At 45.6% G+C, this 15,579-nt stretch overlaps 1 protein-coding gene across 2 annotated transcripts in view; it reads right to left on the bottom strand.

Annotated features, from left to right (window-relative positions):
• Window positions 1–15,579, bottom strand: part of HROB (homologous recombination factor with OB-fold) — a 189,579-nt gene that overhangs the window by 135,858 nt on the left and 38,142 nt on the right. The gene's annotated exons all lie outside the window — the stretch shown is intronic.

Genomic DNA, 15,579 nt, shown 5'->3' on the forward strand with positions numbered 1-15,579 from the left:
CCAAGTATTCCTCTAAACACTTTATCGGACAAGTGGGGGACCCTTGTGCGCGCTGCACAACAACACTATCTCCCATAGCTCCCTGGTCAGTCTTGGACCTGGCTATCGAGATCACCATCGAATCACCCCTTATTTGGACGTGATCCCTGCACAAGCCTCCCTCCATATCTTTCTTGTTCCTTGCGACGAGTTCGCTCACCCGCATAGCCCCATGGAATGCCAAGGCGAAAGCTGCCCGGAACAGAACTGCTTCGAAAGGGGAGGAGCACGTCTCATCCAGCTTTGCTACAAGTATAGACAACCTGTCTAAACCAATCGGGTGCCACGCATCCTGCTTGCGACCCTCGAGGCGTTGCCAGCCGCGGAGCGCCTTCTTAACCAAAAAGGAACCCGTCGGGTCTCTTATGCCATGCACCTGTGCCATGAAGGAAATGGCCGCCCTATGCCTATTGGCCGTTGCCGTTGATTGGCCTTCTCTGTGCAGCGCTACCAGGAACCCCAGGAAGGATTCCTCCTGACCCCAGCTCTGTCTCCCTGTTGGACCCAAAAATGTGCAGTAGGAACGAAACGCTCCTTCGTATGCCTTCCTTGTCCTGGGGGCTAAGCTGGCTGCCACGAGGTCTTGTAATCCGGGGCACGGATTAGCCATAATGCTTCGGGGAACGGTGCCGCCACTAGGTCCGCTGTGGGTAGATAGCCCCTGAACGCCTGCATATGTGAACGAGAGAGTGCATCAGCTGCATGATTCAATATGCCTGGCACATGTCTTGCCCTGAACTGTACATTCAATCTCATGCAAAGTAATACAATTTCCTTCAACAATCTCAAGATCCACTTGCAGCGGGCTGCCTGCTGGTTAATGCACTCAACCACAGTCATATTATCAGACCAAAACACCACTGAGCGGTCCCTGAAATCGTCTGGCCATGCCATCAGAGCAACCCAAATGGGGAATAGCTCCAAGAACCCAATGTTACCTGTCAGACCGCTGGAGTGCCACCACGTTGGCCATACTTGCGCCGACCATTGGTTACCGAAGATGGCGCCAAATCCCACGCTCCCAGCTGAGTCAGTCCACAGGCCTAGTTCATCTGAAGACGCTGGTGGCTTGTTCCACACAACTCGACCGTTGAAGTCCGCCAGAAATGCCAACCAAATGTGCATATCCTGGCGAACCTCTGCCGACAGTCTCGTACGGTGGTGTCCCTCCTTGAGACCAACCATAGCTTGAGCAATAGAGCGTGAGAAGGGGCGGGCCATTGGTATCACCCTCAGGGCAAAGTTAAGCTGACCCACTGTTTGCTGTAATTGGTGCAGGGTCACTTTCTCCTTGCCCAGGCATTGTGTCAAGGAAGCCCTAAACTTGGCCACCTTTTCCATCGGTAAACGGAAACATCCCTCCACAGAATCGAGCTCAATTCCCAGAAACTCCAGTGAAGTAGTTGGTCCAACCGTCTTACCTGGTGCCAATGGGACTCCGAACTCCCGCATGAGGATGCAGAAGTCCTGCAGAGCCTGCGCACATTTCGCATCGCCGGCTGCTCCCAAGAACAGGAAGTCATCCAGATAGTGCATAACATGCCTATGCCCCGTGGCCTCGGTGAATGCCCACTCTAAAAAATAGCTGAACATTTCAAAATAGGCACAAGAAATGGAGCAACCCATAGGCATGCATTTATCCATGTAATAACTCCCCTGAAAAACAAAACCTAGCAATCGCTGATCTCGCGGGTGTACCGGGAGTAACCGGAATGCCGATTCAATGTCTGATTTCGCCATCAGTGCTCCGGGGCCCAGGTGATTTAACATGGCCACGGCATCGTAGAACGATGCGTACCGCACCGAACAAATATCCGGGTCAATAGCTTCGTTCACCGAAGAACCTTTTGGGGCAGACAAGTTGTGAATGAGTCTAAACTCCCCCGGGTCTTTCTTTGGGACCACCCCTAGTGGGGAACATACGAAATCCGCCACCGGCGGGCGATAAAAAGGCCCCGCCACCTGCCCCAAGCTGACTTCTTTGGAAATTTTTCTTGCAGCCACATTTGGGTTGTGTTGGACAGATAACTGATTTTTACAAAAAGAGTCCCCCCGAAAATCCCCCGCCGGGATGTTGAAGCCATATAGGAATCTATTCCTCAACACCCCGGCGGATACATGATCAGGGTATTTGTTCAACCAAGGAGTCAGTTCCATGATAACGACAGGTGTAGGCAACCGGTTACAAAGCATCACCTCACTCTTGCTTAGAACCCCCTTTTCCTCCCGTTCCGCTGTTTTTTGATCTGCAGCTACTCTCCGGGTGTGAGGAGTTCCCACAGCCCGCATACGCATGCCGGAACCTACATGTTCCCTGAGGCCTGTTACAGTTGCCTCTATTGAAGCCTCAACAAACCCCCCCGCTTGCCGCCATTCCCGCCGGTCTTGGGCTGATATTCCCCACCGGCGCCCGCACGAAAGGGCATCGCGGGCTTTTGGTGGACTGACCCTGACCCGCTCCCGCCCGGCGAGGACGTACCTGCTGCCCCAGGCAAGAGCTGCGTATGCCATGACACCGAGTCGAGGCAATCCCAGGTCAAAGTTGCATCAAACTCTTTCGCTTTTCGGAATTTCATATCGTATCCTTTCCACTCGCCCCCCTCATACATGGTATAAAAATACATAATCCTATTCTGATAACAGGTCAACTCGGTCATGACTTCTGGTTTTCGCTCCCCCATGACTGCCGTAAATATCGAAAAGGCCTTTACCCAGTTTGCTATAGTCTCATCAACCCTAAATTTCGCCATCTTGGCCCGCCATACACTGGGGTGCCATAGATCCTTCTGGGATTTTGCATATTCCATCTCGTGATGGTCAGTCAACAAGGAAAACATATTCACATACTTCTCCCCCCTTATCAGTTCCTTTGTGGCGGCAGGGATGTGCTGGGCCACCCTTTCGCGCCTTGAAGGTAATGACCCCTCCCCTGCCATTGGCAATGTGTGCTTACCAGGTTCGACCGTCGTGTCTGCCGCCTTTTCCCGGCTAACCGCAGGTCCTCCCGGCGCCACCTGTGGGGGAACAAGAGGAACATTCGCCGTTGCGGCCTCTCTCGACTGCCGTAACTGCTCGATTATCAATCTAGCTTCCTCGGCCGGGTCTCCTGGGCGGGGAAGGGCGTGCCCCGGCTGCGCCACTTCGGGCATACCAGCCGAGCCACGCCTCCCGCCCAAAATGGTTTCCCGGGGGGATCGGGGCGCCCAACCATACGTTCGGGGGGACCGAGTGGTCGCCCCTTTCCATTAACAGTGTCTCGCAGGCACAGCCCTAAAAATTAAATACTTTAAGTTCTGAGTAACTGAATGATCAAACTGACTAGTTGTGCTTTCTATAGAAAATCTGGGTGGCATTTCTTGGAGCTACAAATAATAGCATACAAACCAATAACGAGATTAGAAATATGAACTGGAACCATTTACAAGCATCGTAATTATAACTGCTTTTATATTTATAATTGTGTACAAAATCCAAGAAATTATTACATCATTCATGGAGAGAACTTATATTTGTATATCTATTGTCTAAATTATAACTACTAAAGTGATACCTCTGATGTTGATATGCTAATTAGAAAGAGCACGGTGCACACAGAGTGACATTTCTCTATGAAATTGAGTGGAAATTCTGTAAAAGTTTCAAGAAGCATACAAGAATTGTGTTGGGTAAGATTTTAAAAAAATGGCCGTTCATGAATAAGACAACATGAATGGAAACGTGTAGAAATATAACACATTTAGGGCAATGATTACTTGCATGCCTGTAGGCTTTACAATAATCCTTCTGATGCACGATAATGTTGAAACCTCGAAAGATAAGGTATGTTTTGTTTGGTTGATGGCAGATCCAGCAACATTGTAAACTGAGTTTTACTGCTACACAACCGGATACTAAGTATGCCATATGTTTTTCTCCCATTTTTTGTTTGGAGGGATTTGTAATACTTTTTAATGTGAACATCGCTCCACAATAAAAACGGCAAAATGTAATTAATTTTAAAAAAAAGCTTCTGTTTACCTGCTGTATATTATTTTTGCAGGTAAATGTTGAAAATATTCTCTTGATGAAGAGTTTCAATCTGAAATGCACTGAAACTTTACACCACCTCTCACACTGATGGAATAATATCTGTGTATAAGCAATAGCTAACAAAGTGAATGAATACAATTGAAAATTCATGAACCTGTAACATTTTGCCATAAAAAAAATATTTAATGAACTCTGTGATTCTTAATTAAAATTCTTGCAAAAAACTGTTCAAGTGGATTACGCGCACTATCACTGTGATGTGCGCACTGCTAGGAGAATGGCATCATAGAAAATAATTTGTGTTTAAAGTTTAACAAGAGCGTAATTATGAGAGCAAGAAAATCACTGGGCATCGAATTCTCGGTTCAGACGTTGATAAAAGCACAAATGGATGGACACTATCATTTCCAAAATAAAGTCAATTATTATTATTATTCTCCTACTTGAACTATGTTGCATGTAGGGGCCAAAACAACTAATGCACCTTCACTAGGCAGTGACAGAAAAGGTTTTGCTACCTTGGCCCTCTGTCTTGCCAAAACAGCAGAAGCTGTGGTACTAGTACATTTGATGCTGAAAGTATTAGAATATAAATGTCCCAATTACATGTTTAATTCAGTTCGTATGTTTCAGCAAAACAAAGTGATTTACCGATATAGCAGTTAAATTTAAGTGGACACAAAATCATTAACCTTCTGATGCACAGCAATTAGATATTAGAAACTGAATAATAATGATCTATGTGCAAACATAAGGCCCTCTGATGATTGTCAGATTTGTCCTCTTCTATGCCACCCTTTTAATGGATTGGCTAATAATTGTACGTGAAGGAAACACATCACATACTACTTCACAAACAATATGCATTTGATGATGCTATAGCAACAGCGTAAGCTATACACTTGGCTGATGAGCCCTGACCAGGAAGAAACCTGCCCTGCGTTGCTTATGTTCAGTTTCAGGGAGAGCATGGCCTGGCAGTTTGGGTTGGACTGTTCCTTATGGAACGGGGTCAATACGGATTTGAATATGGATGGGTCCAAACTGAGGTGGCTAGTAGGCAAAATAACAATGGACTGGGAAGCAGCCCTGAGCTATTACTGAGTAACTCAATTTCATCTATCAATTTTTTGTATACTACCTTAAAGATTTCAGACATGCCTACTCAGCGCGAGTATTTCGTTTAACAAAGATGAGCTCCCTCCCTATCACTACCACCTAGAATCCTGCATGTCTTCAAGGGCTTGTTCAGCCTCGCTGACAAGATATAACAGTGTGTTGCTATAAAAATATATTTCCATAATATTAAGCGATGATGAGGATTTCCGAATTTTAACTTTGACAAGATCCTCCCTACTTGGCTGCCGCTGTCACAGATTCTGACAATGGAGAGTTGCAGCAGCAGATTCAAGTAAACCGAGCCAATACTCCCTTTTTATTTTCATTAACTAACACATTGTTGCAAAGCAAAACAGCTGATGTCACAAGCTTCATGATTTTTTGATGGTTTGTTTTCATCTGAGATGCAGCAATAGCTGAGCATAATTACTCACACAAGAGCTTCCAAATGATCACACATCCCTCCCCAGAAGTTCAAATGCTACCTGGATCATTCCACCAAAGGGAAAAGAAAGTATTAAAGCGTCACAATTTCGCGGATGTCCAAGTTTCACATAGTGCTTAATAAAGTGGAGTCTGTTTTGAGATCTACCAACAGATGGCCCTAGAGGCAACTCATGCTCTAGGAGGATATGACGCATTATGACCAGACTCCTGTCTGGCAACCCCCGTACTATAATTCCAAAAGTCCCCTGAAATGCTTTTTGGGATGCATACAGAAAAATGTGAATGTATAGTGAAGGTTGCTGAATTAGGCCACTATTCCAAGGAAGTAACATTGTATTCACATAGTCTTCTTAATTTCACATTTATACGATACCTCCTCTCTCACTATCCCTGATATTGCATAAACCTGTAGATTGTGGAAATAAAAACTCTAAAAACAGCTTAATAAAAATAATGCATGCCAGGTACTTATAACAAGTTCAATGCAAAGACTTCTTTTTTTTTTTTATTTTAAAGAAAAAGTGAACTTCTTGGCTTTTTTTTTTTTTAAACTCATGAGCGCCATGAACCTAGTAACAAATTACTACATGCTGCGCTCAGCGTCTTAATATAAAACAGCAGATGCTTCAGAAACCATTAGGAACAGCAGAAAAAAGAAAAATCACCACAGCTTTTATAAGACACTTCCAAGTGGTCTGTTTTACACACTTTAGCCACAGGACATTCTTTGCTTCCGGTGACACGCCATAAAACACAAGAAACAAGTGTCATACAAAAACAAGATGGCAGGTGCTTCTTTGGAACGCATAATGGCGATACCTATTAATTGGGCGTTCCAAAGTAGTTAAACCATCTTATAACTCTAAGGAAGAGGATGTGGTTTAAGGGCTAGAGTGCTTGACCTTGAAGCTGGGGAACCGGGTTGCAGTCTCAGCGCAAGGCTCAAAATAACATGAAGCTTCGTATTATGCTTCTCTTTCATTTTAATGCTACACACAGTAGCCAATGAAATCTTTTGTACATGAAAACAAAACTACATTTCCCATGATGCAAACAGCGCCTCACTTCCTGTAACAGCCCATAAGAGCAAGGCAAAACCGGATATCCTCCTATTTCTTTGCTGCTCACGCAGCCAGTTGAGTGTTTCCCTCTTACTTAGCGTTTGATGCTAATTTCTTTTGGGACTGTGTATTTACTTGTGCCGATTCGGCATTTGTTGTGCGCGTTCCACGCTGCTCTGTTATGCCTGCAGGTGCGCTTGCTTAATTATTTTATGCCGCAACACCCCGCTGTCATCGGGGGTGTGCGAGACTTCTGTACGGATCCAGCGTTTGTGTGGGCTACTCTGACAGCACCTCTCCCTGTAGCGGGAGACGCGCGCTGTCAGACCCGCTCTCGGCAGCCTTTTGCTTCCCGCGTAGCGGATCCCTGGTCAAAGCGTTGCTCAGACGCGCGTTGCCTTCCCGGGCGCTTCCGACTACCCGCGCGGCGCGTCCGCTTGATGCAGCGTTGCTGCAAGGATTCAGGTGTCACCAGTTACCGGCCCACAGTCGGTGGGTTAATTAGGCTATTAATAGCGTGGAGGCCTCCCCTGATCGGCCGATAGCGCTGGGGCTTTTCCCTTTGTCAGTTCCACTTTCCCCTTAGGTTTTGATGTGCGTAGCCCAATTGGGCTACTTTTTGGTAGGATTGGGCTACGCACATGTCTACTACCCGGTTTTTGCTAGTTTCTTTCCCATTGTAAATGTTTGTAAATGTATTGGCATTTATATAGCGCACTACTTACCCGTAGGGTCCCAAGGCGCTTCGACCGCTGCGAAACCCTTCCTGGCTTCCCTGAGAGATGGTCCCTTAATGGGTATCTCCAGGGTGAGACCAGGCATCCCCGGCGGTCTGGTGGGGCCGTTAGTGAAGATGAGGCAAGCTAATGCCCAGAGTTGCAGAGTGTGATCGCTGATCAGAGTGGGCAACGAGGTGAGAATTATCGAGTCCGCTGACCCTGGTCCAGAAACCTGCCGCGCCGGGAATCGAACCCTGGTCCCGGGCCGTCCTCTGCTCTCGGGTCTGCCGCCTCTAACCAGTGAGCCACACTACTTCAGGTCAGGATTTTCTCCGGAGCAGTTCACCTACGCCGGACGGGCTGAAAAAATCATTTGGGCCTGGAGGGTGCACACCTTGTATTTTTATGCTGCTTTTGCCCCTTTTATGCCCCCTGGCCTGCAAGAACTTTATACAGCTTTGCTGAGGAGCTAGGTACTGGTGACTAGTGTGCTGTGGTTTGACTCCCCCATTACTCCCCTCAATCTGCATTGCTGTTACTCCATGAACAGGTCTATTTACAAGTTTGGCACCACCATGGAAGACTGGGTGATGATGTTTATCAGGAGGAAGTGCCTAATTCTTCCATTGAGGATAATATTGTTGAGGCCCTGAACGTTTCTGTCCAGGATTCCGTCAACAAGGCCCTGGAGAAGACAGTTCCTGAAACTGCACAGCTCGCGCTGGCAACTGCATTAAAGCCTATAACTAAGCACCTGGAAAGATTTGCCAAGCGCCATGGGTTATCGAAGCCCCCCCCCCCCCCCCCCCCCCCCCCCCCTAAGAAAGATGGGGATTCTTCGGGTTCTCACTCTGAATCTTGGCCTCACACCTATTCCTTGTCCTCTTTGCCTAAAGACCCCCACAAGGCCAAGGATAGGGACACGGACACCAATACTGACACAAAGTCAACAGGTACCCCTGACGAATCTCCCCCTAGGAAGAAGGCTAGAAAGTCTAAGAATGTTGAACCTACTCCTCCGGTGTACACACCCTTTACCTTCAACCCGGCCGACATTGTCCAACTGAGGTCATCCGACTGGCTCCCAGCGCCGGAGGTTGCCGCTTATTTACATGATCACTTACGTAAAAGCTTCGACAAAGAGGTGAGAAATAGGCTCCAGTCGGAATGCCCTAGACCAGATATCGCTGATACGGTCGCAGAAACCCCGGACATTCCTGACATTGACTCTAGCATGCTGACTTTCTTAAAAAAGTTCGCCAAGGACCCAAAGAAGGGCATTGATCGGGCCTGGAGGGGGTGTCAGGACAAACTCCTGGACGTTGCGGGACCCCGCACAAAGATTTTAGAGATGGCCTTGGAGGCACAAGAGTCGGGTGCCACCATGGATCCGCATGTTCTGGCCGGATGGGCCCAGAGGGCGATTTGCCTCCTGGGCAATGCTAATTGTGCGATTTCCACGGAGAGACATAAATCTCTCCTTATGAGGATGGACTCTAACCTCACCGAGCTGGCAACAGCCGACGGGCCCCCTGGCGGACAGTAACTTATTTGGTGATCGGTTTGTGAAGGATGTGGGTAAATACGTGGGTACCTTCACAACTCTTGATAAGGCCCAATCAGGGATAAAACGAGATTTCCAGGCTGGTGTTTTTAACAGGCCGGGGACGCTCGTTTGGCCGCCAGAATTTCCAAGGTCTCCAGAGAGGTGATTTTGGCAGAGGTGACTGGGATTCCACCCGTGGGGGAACCTTTTACCCCACCAGGTAGCGTTTCAACAAACGACGCTTCAACAAAGGAACCTACAGTGGTGGTTTCCAAACATCAGAGTCTTCAGGTGAGCGCTCGGGATACTTCCCAGCTTCCTCTGGGGGGGGTCGTATTCGTTATTTCTTTCACAATTGGGCTCAATTGTCTCAGGATGTGTGGGTTTTAGAAAGTGTTCAGGGTTTTCATCTCAATTTTTTTCAGGACCCCTCTCAGTACAGTCGGCCCAGGCAGCTGTCTTTTTCTCAAACACAATGCGATTTTATAGATTCAGAAATCAAAGAATTGCTGCAGAAACATGCAATAGCTTGTTGTGAAGAGGGCCCTCACGGTTTCTGCAGCAATATTTTTCTGGTTCAGAAGAGAGGCGGAGATTACAGGTTGGTACTCAATTTGAAGAATTTAAATCAATATATGGTCTACAAACCTTTCAAGATGGAGAGCATCCATCTCTTAGCAGATCTTCTGAAACAAGCGGACTGGATGGTCCGTCTGGACCTCAAGGACGCCTATCTGTCCCAATTTTCCCTCCTCATCGGAGGTTTCTGCAATTCCAGTGGAAAGACCGAAAGTCTTTCCTCAGCTCCATTGTGTTTCACCAAGGTGTTGAAACCAGTGGAAGCCTACCTAAGAGAGCTGGGGATATGCATGATAATGCATTTAGACGATATACTGATCATGGCGCAGACGCCAGATATGGCAGTACAACATCTGCGCATGACCATTGTTACACTGCAGAATCTGGGGTTTGTGATCAACGAAACCAAGTTTGTGCTGTGTCCGTCACGACAAGTGGAATTTCTGGGATTAGTCATAGATTAACTGACGGCTCAGTTGAGCCTTCCCTGGTCCAAATTGCGCAACGCACAGAAGGAGCTTCGCTCTCTGTTGTCCAAGCAGATGGTCTCGTTGAGTAACATAGGTGAATGGGGACTCCCTGTGATACTTTAAGGTCTAGAGGAGGGAGTGACAGTCTATAACAAACAATGAGTGGCAGTGACATCGGCCGGAGGCGCCCTTGGATGCGAGTAGATTTCTCTGCATATAGGTCCCAAAGAAATAATGACCGATAACATAGACCCAGAGAACTCACATTATAGCCTTTAATCCTAACCGCAGATACATCTGGAGGATCCAAAACTCTTCGGAAGCTACCCTCACAGAGACACGACTGTCCATAAAATCTATTTTCCTAAAAGGGTCCTAATAGTGTCAACGCAGACACAGATAATGAAAACCCCCTGGTTTTAACTGTATGTATGCACCTGTCTGTTGTCCATTTACATGTTGGCCCTGAAGAAGGTGAAGCAAACTAAGCACATCACCGAAACGTACGTAGGCCGTACGCATCAGACACCCTCAGTTTAAATCAGAAATCAAAATCTGGAGAAGGAAAGGAAAGGAGCACTAAAAACTGCTAACCCTCAAAACAAAAAGGAAGAAATAAGATAACGGGGTCTAGCCATATTCTGAGGAGTCTATCGAAGGACACGATACATGTTCACTTTTTTTCACTGTTTTGTGTTATTGTCAGTAGTGTTAGAATAATGGGTATGAAAGTTTGAATTTGTATGAATGAAGGTATGAGTGAAAGTTATTTTATGTGTATTGCTTAGGGGTTTGTGTTTAGACATGATCCAACCATGCATTTTTTAATTATATATACATATGTTACCATGTCACTGTTTTGTAACTTTGATAAAATGATCACTAGAAAATGAAGAAAAAAATAATTTGTTATGCAAAAGATATAAAATAAATGAAAGAAATCAAATATACATTCCATGTCTTAATGAATTATCTCTTGTTCTTATGCAGCATCATAATTGTAACCTTGTAGAGACTTTAATGCTCAGATGTAAAGAAATATAGGTCAGTATAGAGGTTCCCCTCATTGTTTGTTATAGATGGTCTTGTTGAGAACAATCGACAGGATCGTGGGTCTTCTGGCGTCATCTATTCAGGCGATATTCCCAAGGCCCCTCCATTATTGAATCCTTCAGAGATTAAAGATTCAACATCTACAGAAGGGTCTCTCATACACGGACCTGGTTCCTCTGTCTTCGGAGATTCGCCAAGAACTACAGTGGTGGCTCAGCCACGTGGAAGCATGGAACGGTCGGGCAATCTTTGGCTACCTTCTAGAAGTTGTCATAGAATCCAATGCCAGCCGTTGGCGCTGGGGGGGGGCACGCTGCGGAAATATGTCCACAGGAGGACGGTGGTCCCTTCAAGAGTTAGATCTCCATATCAATTGTCTAGAGCTGCTCGCCGGTTCTTTCGCAATCAAAACTCTATCCCCCAAGAAGGTCTCGTGGTGCATCCTTCTAAGGATGGACAACATTTCAGCAGTCCACTATATAAACAAACTGGGAGGTACAAGATCCTCCATGTTAGTAGAAATAGCGAAGGATTTCTGGCACTATTGCCCAAGTCACCAGAAATCAGTCATAGCGGAATATATTCCGGAACAAACGAATGTGGTGGCAGATTGGCATTCACGCCACCTCAGAGAGTACAGCGACTGGCAGCTCCAGCTTCAGGTAGTTCAGTGGTTACAGGAGATCTGGGGTCCTTGCCAGATCGACCTCTTTGCATCCAGACTGAATCGCCAGATGTCTCAGTTTTTCAGCTGGAGACCGGATCCGTTAGCCCTGGAAACGGATGCTTTCACTCAGGACTGGGCTCAGTCTCTGAATTATGCCTTTCCCCTGTTCCTATTGATCCCACGGGTGTGCTCGCAGATAATGCGCCAAGAGGCGGACGTGATCTTAGTGACTCCACTCTGGAAGTGGTTTCTGAGCCTCCTGGAGGTGAGTTCCGACTTCCCCAGGCGGATCCCAGACTTCCTGACGATACTCCAGGGCCCTCATGGAGAGACACATCCGTTGGTAGTGTCGGGACGTCTGTCCCTGATGGCCGGAGACTTTCCGGCAACGCTGGCAACTGCCAGGATTTTCAGAACAGGCTTCGGCCTTTATCAAACAGGCGTGAGCTCCCTCCACTAGAAAGCGATATTCTTCAGCCTGGAGAGGCTGGGTTCGTTGGTGCTTGGAACAACACATGGATCCCGTGGGGGCAGGATTACCCTAAATTGTGAATTTCCTTTCCCTGAAAGCCTTGGAGGGTCCAGAATACCGGTTGGTTAATAATTTCCGTTCCCCGATTTCGGCGGCCCATTCTCAGATTGACGGTAAGCCTGTAGGTATGCACCTGCTTGTTTGTAAGCTTCCGAAGGGCATTAGGGTGGCTAATCCACCCAAACCCAAATATACTTCTTTATGGGATGTTTCTCTCGTTTTTTCCCTGTTCAATGTTTGGCCCCCTAATGACACATCAAGGACACAACTCTCAGCTAAATTGCCTATGCTGTTATGTCTCGCGGCATGTAGACGGTCTTCGGATGGCAAGGCCTTGGACATTACAGGTAGAGTATTTACTCCTGAAGGGCTCTCTTTTAACATTACTGCCAGAACCAAAACAATGTCTAGAAGTGTTGATTATCATGCTTTTCCTAGTAATGTCAAACTTTGTGTGGTACAGTGCCTTAAGGCCTATGAGGAATGTACAAGGTCTTTTCGGCCTCAAGGTGTAACGCAATGGATTGCTCTGCAAAAGCCAATCAAGCCTGTGTCTGCGGCTACTATAGGCAGATGGTTAAAAGATGTAATGAAAGAGGTGGGTATTGATACCCAGGTTTTTGGGGCACACTCTGTTCGGGGTGCCATGGCCTCTAAGAGTTTTATGTTAGGATCTACTGTTCAGGATATTATGCATTCAGCTGATTCGTCCTCAGAATCTACTTTCAAACAGTTTTATTACAAACCTGTGGGTGATATTTCCTCTGTACTGCTTCAAGAGCGTTAAACTAGCATAATACAAAGCCTCAGGTCCTGTATCAGAATAAAAAATTTGCTAGCTATCGCGCCAATAATTTTCAATTCTAATAAGGACACGGAGGCGAGGGTTATCACACCCGGTTATATTACATGTCTTGTAAATATTTGCCCACCCATGCTTTATGGTCTGTTTTTTCAGATTTTACGGGCATTCTTTCTCATTCTTTCAGGATCTGAGAAGAAGATGGACTGAATAGGTTTCCGGTTAAGAAGGAATTCTTTCCAGTTGATTGCTCTTCCATGTTGGAGGATGTTTATGTTGGACGTCAGTTACTTATGGACTTAATGTTCGAAGCAAAGGAAGAGGAAGATATCCGGTTTTGCCTGGCTCTTATGGGCTGTTACAGGAAGTGAGGTGCTGTTTGCATCATTGGATATGTAGTTTTGTTTTCATGTACAAAAGAGTTCATTGGCGGCTGTGTGTAGCATTAAAATGAAAGAGAAGCATAATCCTCGCCTCCGTGTCAATTTTCTTGGCGCAATAGCTAGCTAATTTTTTATTCCAGGTAAACCACGTAATCTCTACATGCCTGTGAATGTGTCCGTTTGAAATGCAACTGTTGCTCGTGTAAAGCACTCCGATATAGGCTCTCTGATATGGGTAGAGTTCGCGCTATGTAACACGTCGGAGGAAGAAACCGGCACTTCACTGAAACCGCAGAAACCAACGAAAAAAATTAAAGCGCAGACACAAACCTAAATGCATATAAATGAAAGGCAACAAGTAATAGAGCGATGCTCCAGGTGAGGGAGCAACAAACGAGAAGGAGGAACATAAAGGGAAGATTAACCATTTGCAAGCAAGCCACTTGAAAGGAACTTTAAGAACTAAATGAAAGCAATGGGTGGGCTGTAAGCCCACAAAGTATATACAACACGTCTCGAAGAGACAGCACAATAACTGTCTAGGCTCAAACGAAAAATCTAACCAATCATGAAATCCCGTTTCATTAGATCTGCATGGATCAAATAATTGTAAGAGGCTAAACGCACTGTTATAATAACACCATTAAATGACAAAAACAAACGTGGCAAAAACATACAAGATCAATCACAGCAGAATTATATGCCTCAGCGAACTGGAATCAGGATCATGCAGGCTTTTATATAGTGCTTTTATTGTAAAAAAGTAATTGACAGAGCCCTTCCCAGGAGGCCACTGCAGATTCCACCATCCATTGCCCCAGCTAGCGCTGCGAATGACAGCACCAATGCAACTCCCAACTATCGCACCTCTACAAGTGAGAGTATTAAAACTATATCAGGCCACCCAAAACTATGAGAATGGTATGGGTAGCAAGCATTATTCATTTGTAATGCATACTGCATTATTAAACTTTGTTATGCTCATCTCAAAATGAGACAGACAGCGCCACCATGTGGTGGACTGTCATTAGTGCCTGTGTTGACAATTAAGTGCCGAGCGTCACAAATATATGGTTTAAGAACTTCGGGGAAGGTCACTCAACTTTTAAAACTCTTCACAGGAATATTCAGAACTGGCACATGGAGTTCCACAAATGAACAAAAAAGGGTATACTTTTATATGCACACTGAGCACACAATGACCATAGAATACCTTTGCCTAAAACCAATGTTTCTAAGCTCGCCACAGAATAATACACCTATGCAAATGTTAAAGAATGGCAAGGAAAATATTTTTTCACAACACTAGCAATAGCTTTATTTAAGGGGAAAGATGAGATACCCACCACCCACTGATCAAATACCATTGTTATGGTAATCCCTAAATTCACTATGTGAATTGGGTTGATGCACAGCCTTGAAATTTATTCAGTTCTGTTTGAATGAGTTTTTAAATGTGTTTTTTAGGTGCAAACCGTTGGGTGACGCTATCAGTTTTTAGCGTCTTGTATCAAATACGAACGTTGTGTTCCAGTGGATCACTGGTTACATCCCCTCCAGGCACTGTGTTTGGTTCCCATTAAATTAGGACTCCACTCTTTGCTTGATTTTTATATCAGAATCATCATGAGATTTTTTGTATTCATAAGCTCCAATGCATTTCGGGCTTAAGTAGCCCTTCCTCAGGGAGCATACACTGTTGAAAAAAATGAATATATCACAACCATCTCTCATATAGATATATACGTATTGATAATCACATATAAACGCTATCATTTCTAGGATAGTGAACTGTGTTCATCTATGGGCGTGATGTCCCTAAATTCAGACTGCCCTGGTATGCTCAATCTACAGGAATGAAGTTACCCGAGACCAAACGCTCAAGCCGAATAGTGCAGAACTGGAGAATAGTTGGGGCAAGGGAATCTGTTAGAAAGCTAGTGGTTCAACAAGTCCTAGACTGACAGAAATACCCAAAAGTTTGAAATCAAAAAGGACTTCACAATCTACATATCACATTGTTCATATTCATGAGTTTTTAACCTCTGGGTGCGAAGGAAAGGTTGGATAGAGTGGTTCTTATCTGTATAGGACGGAGTGTGAGTGTGTCCACAAAGTAGCTGCAAGCAATCA

Source organism: Lissotriton vulgaris, chromosome 5 (assembly GCF_964263255.1).
Source record: "Lissotriton vulgaris chromosome 5, aLisVul1.2, whole genome shotgun sequence".
NCBI lineage: Eukaryota > Metazoa > Chordata > Amphibia > Caudata > Salamandridae > Lissotriton > Lissotriton vulgaris.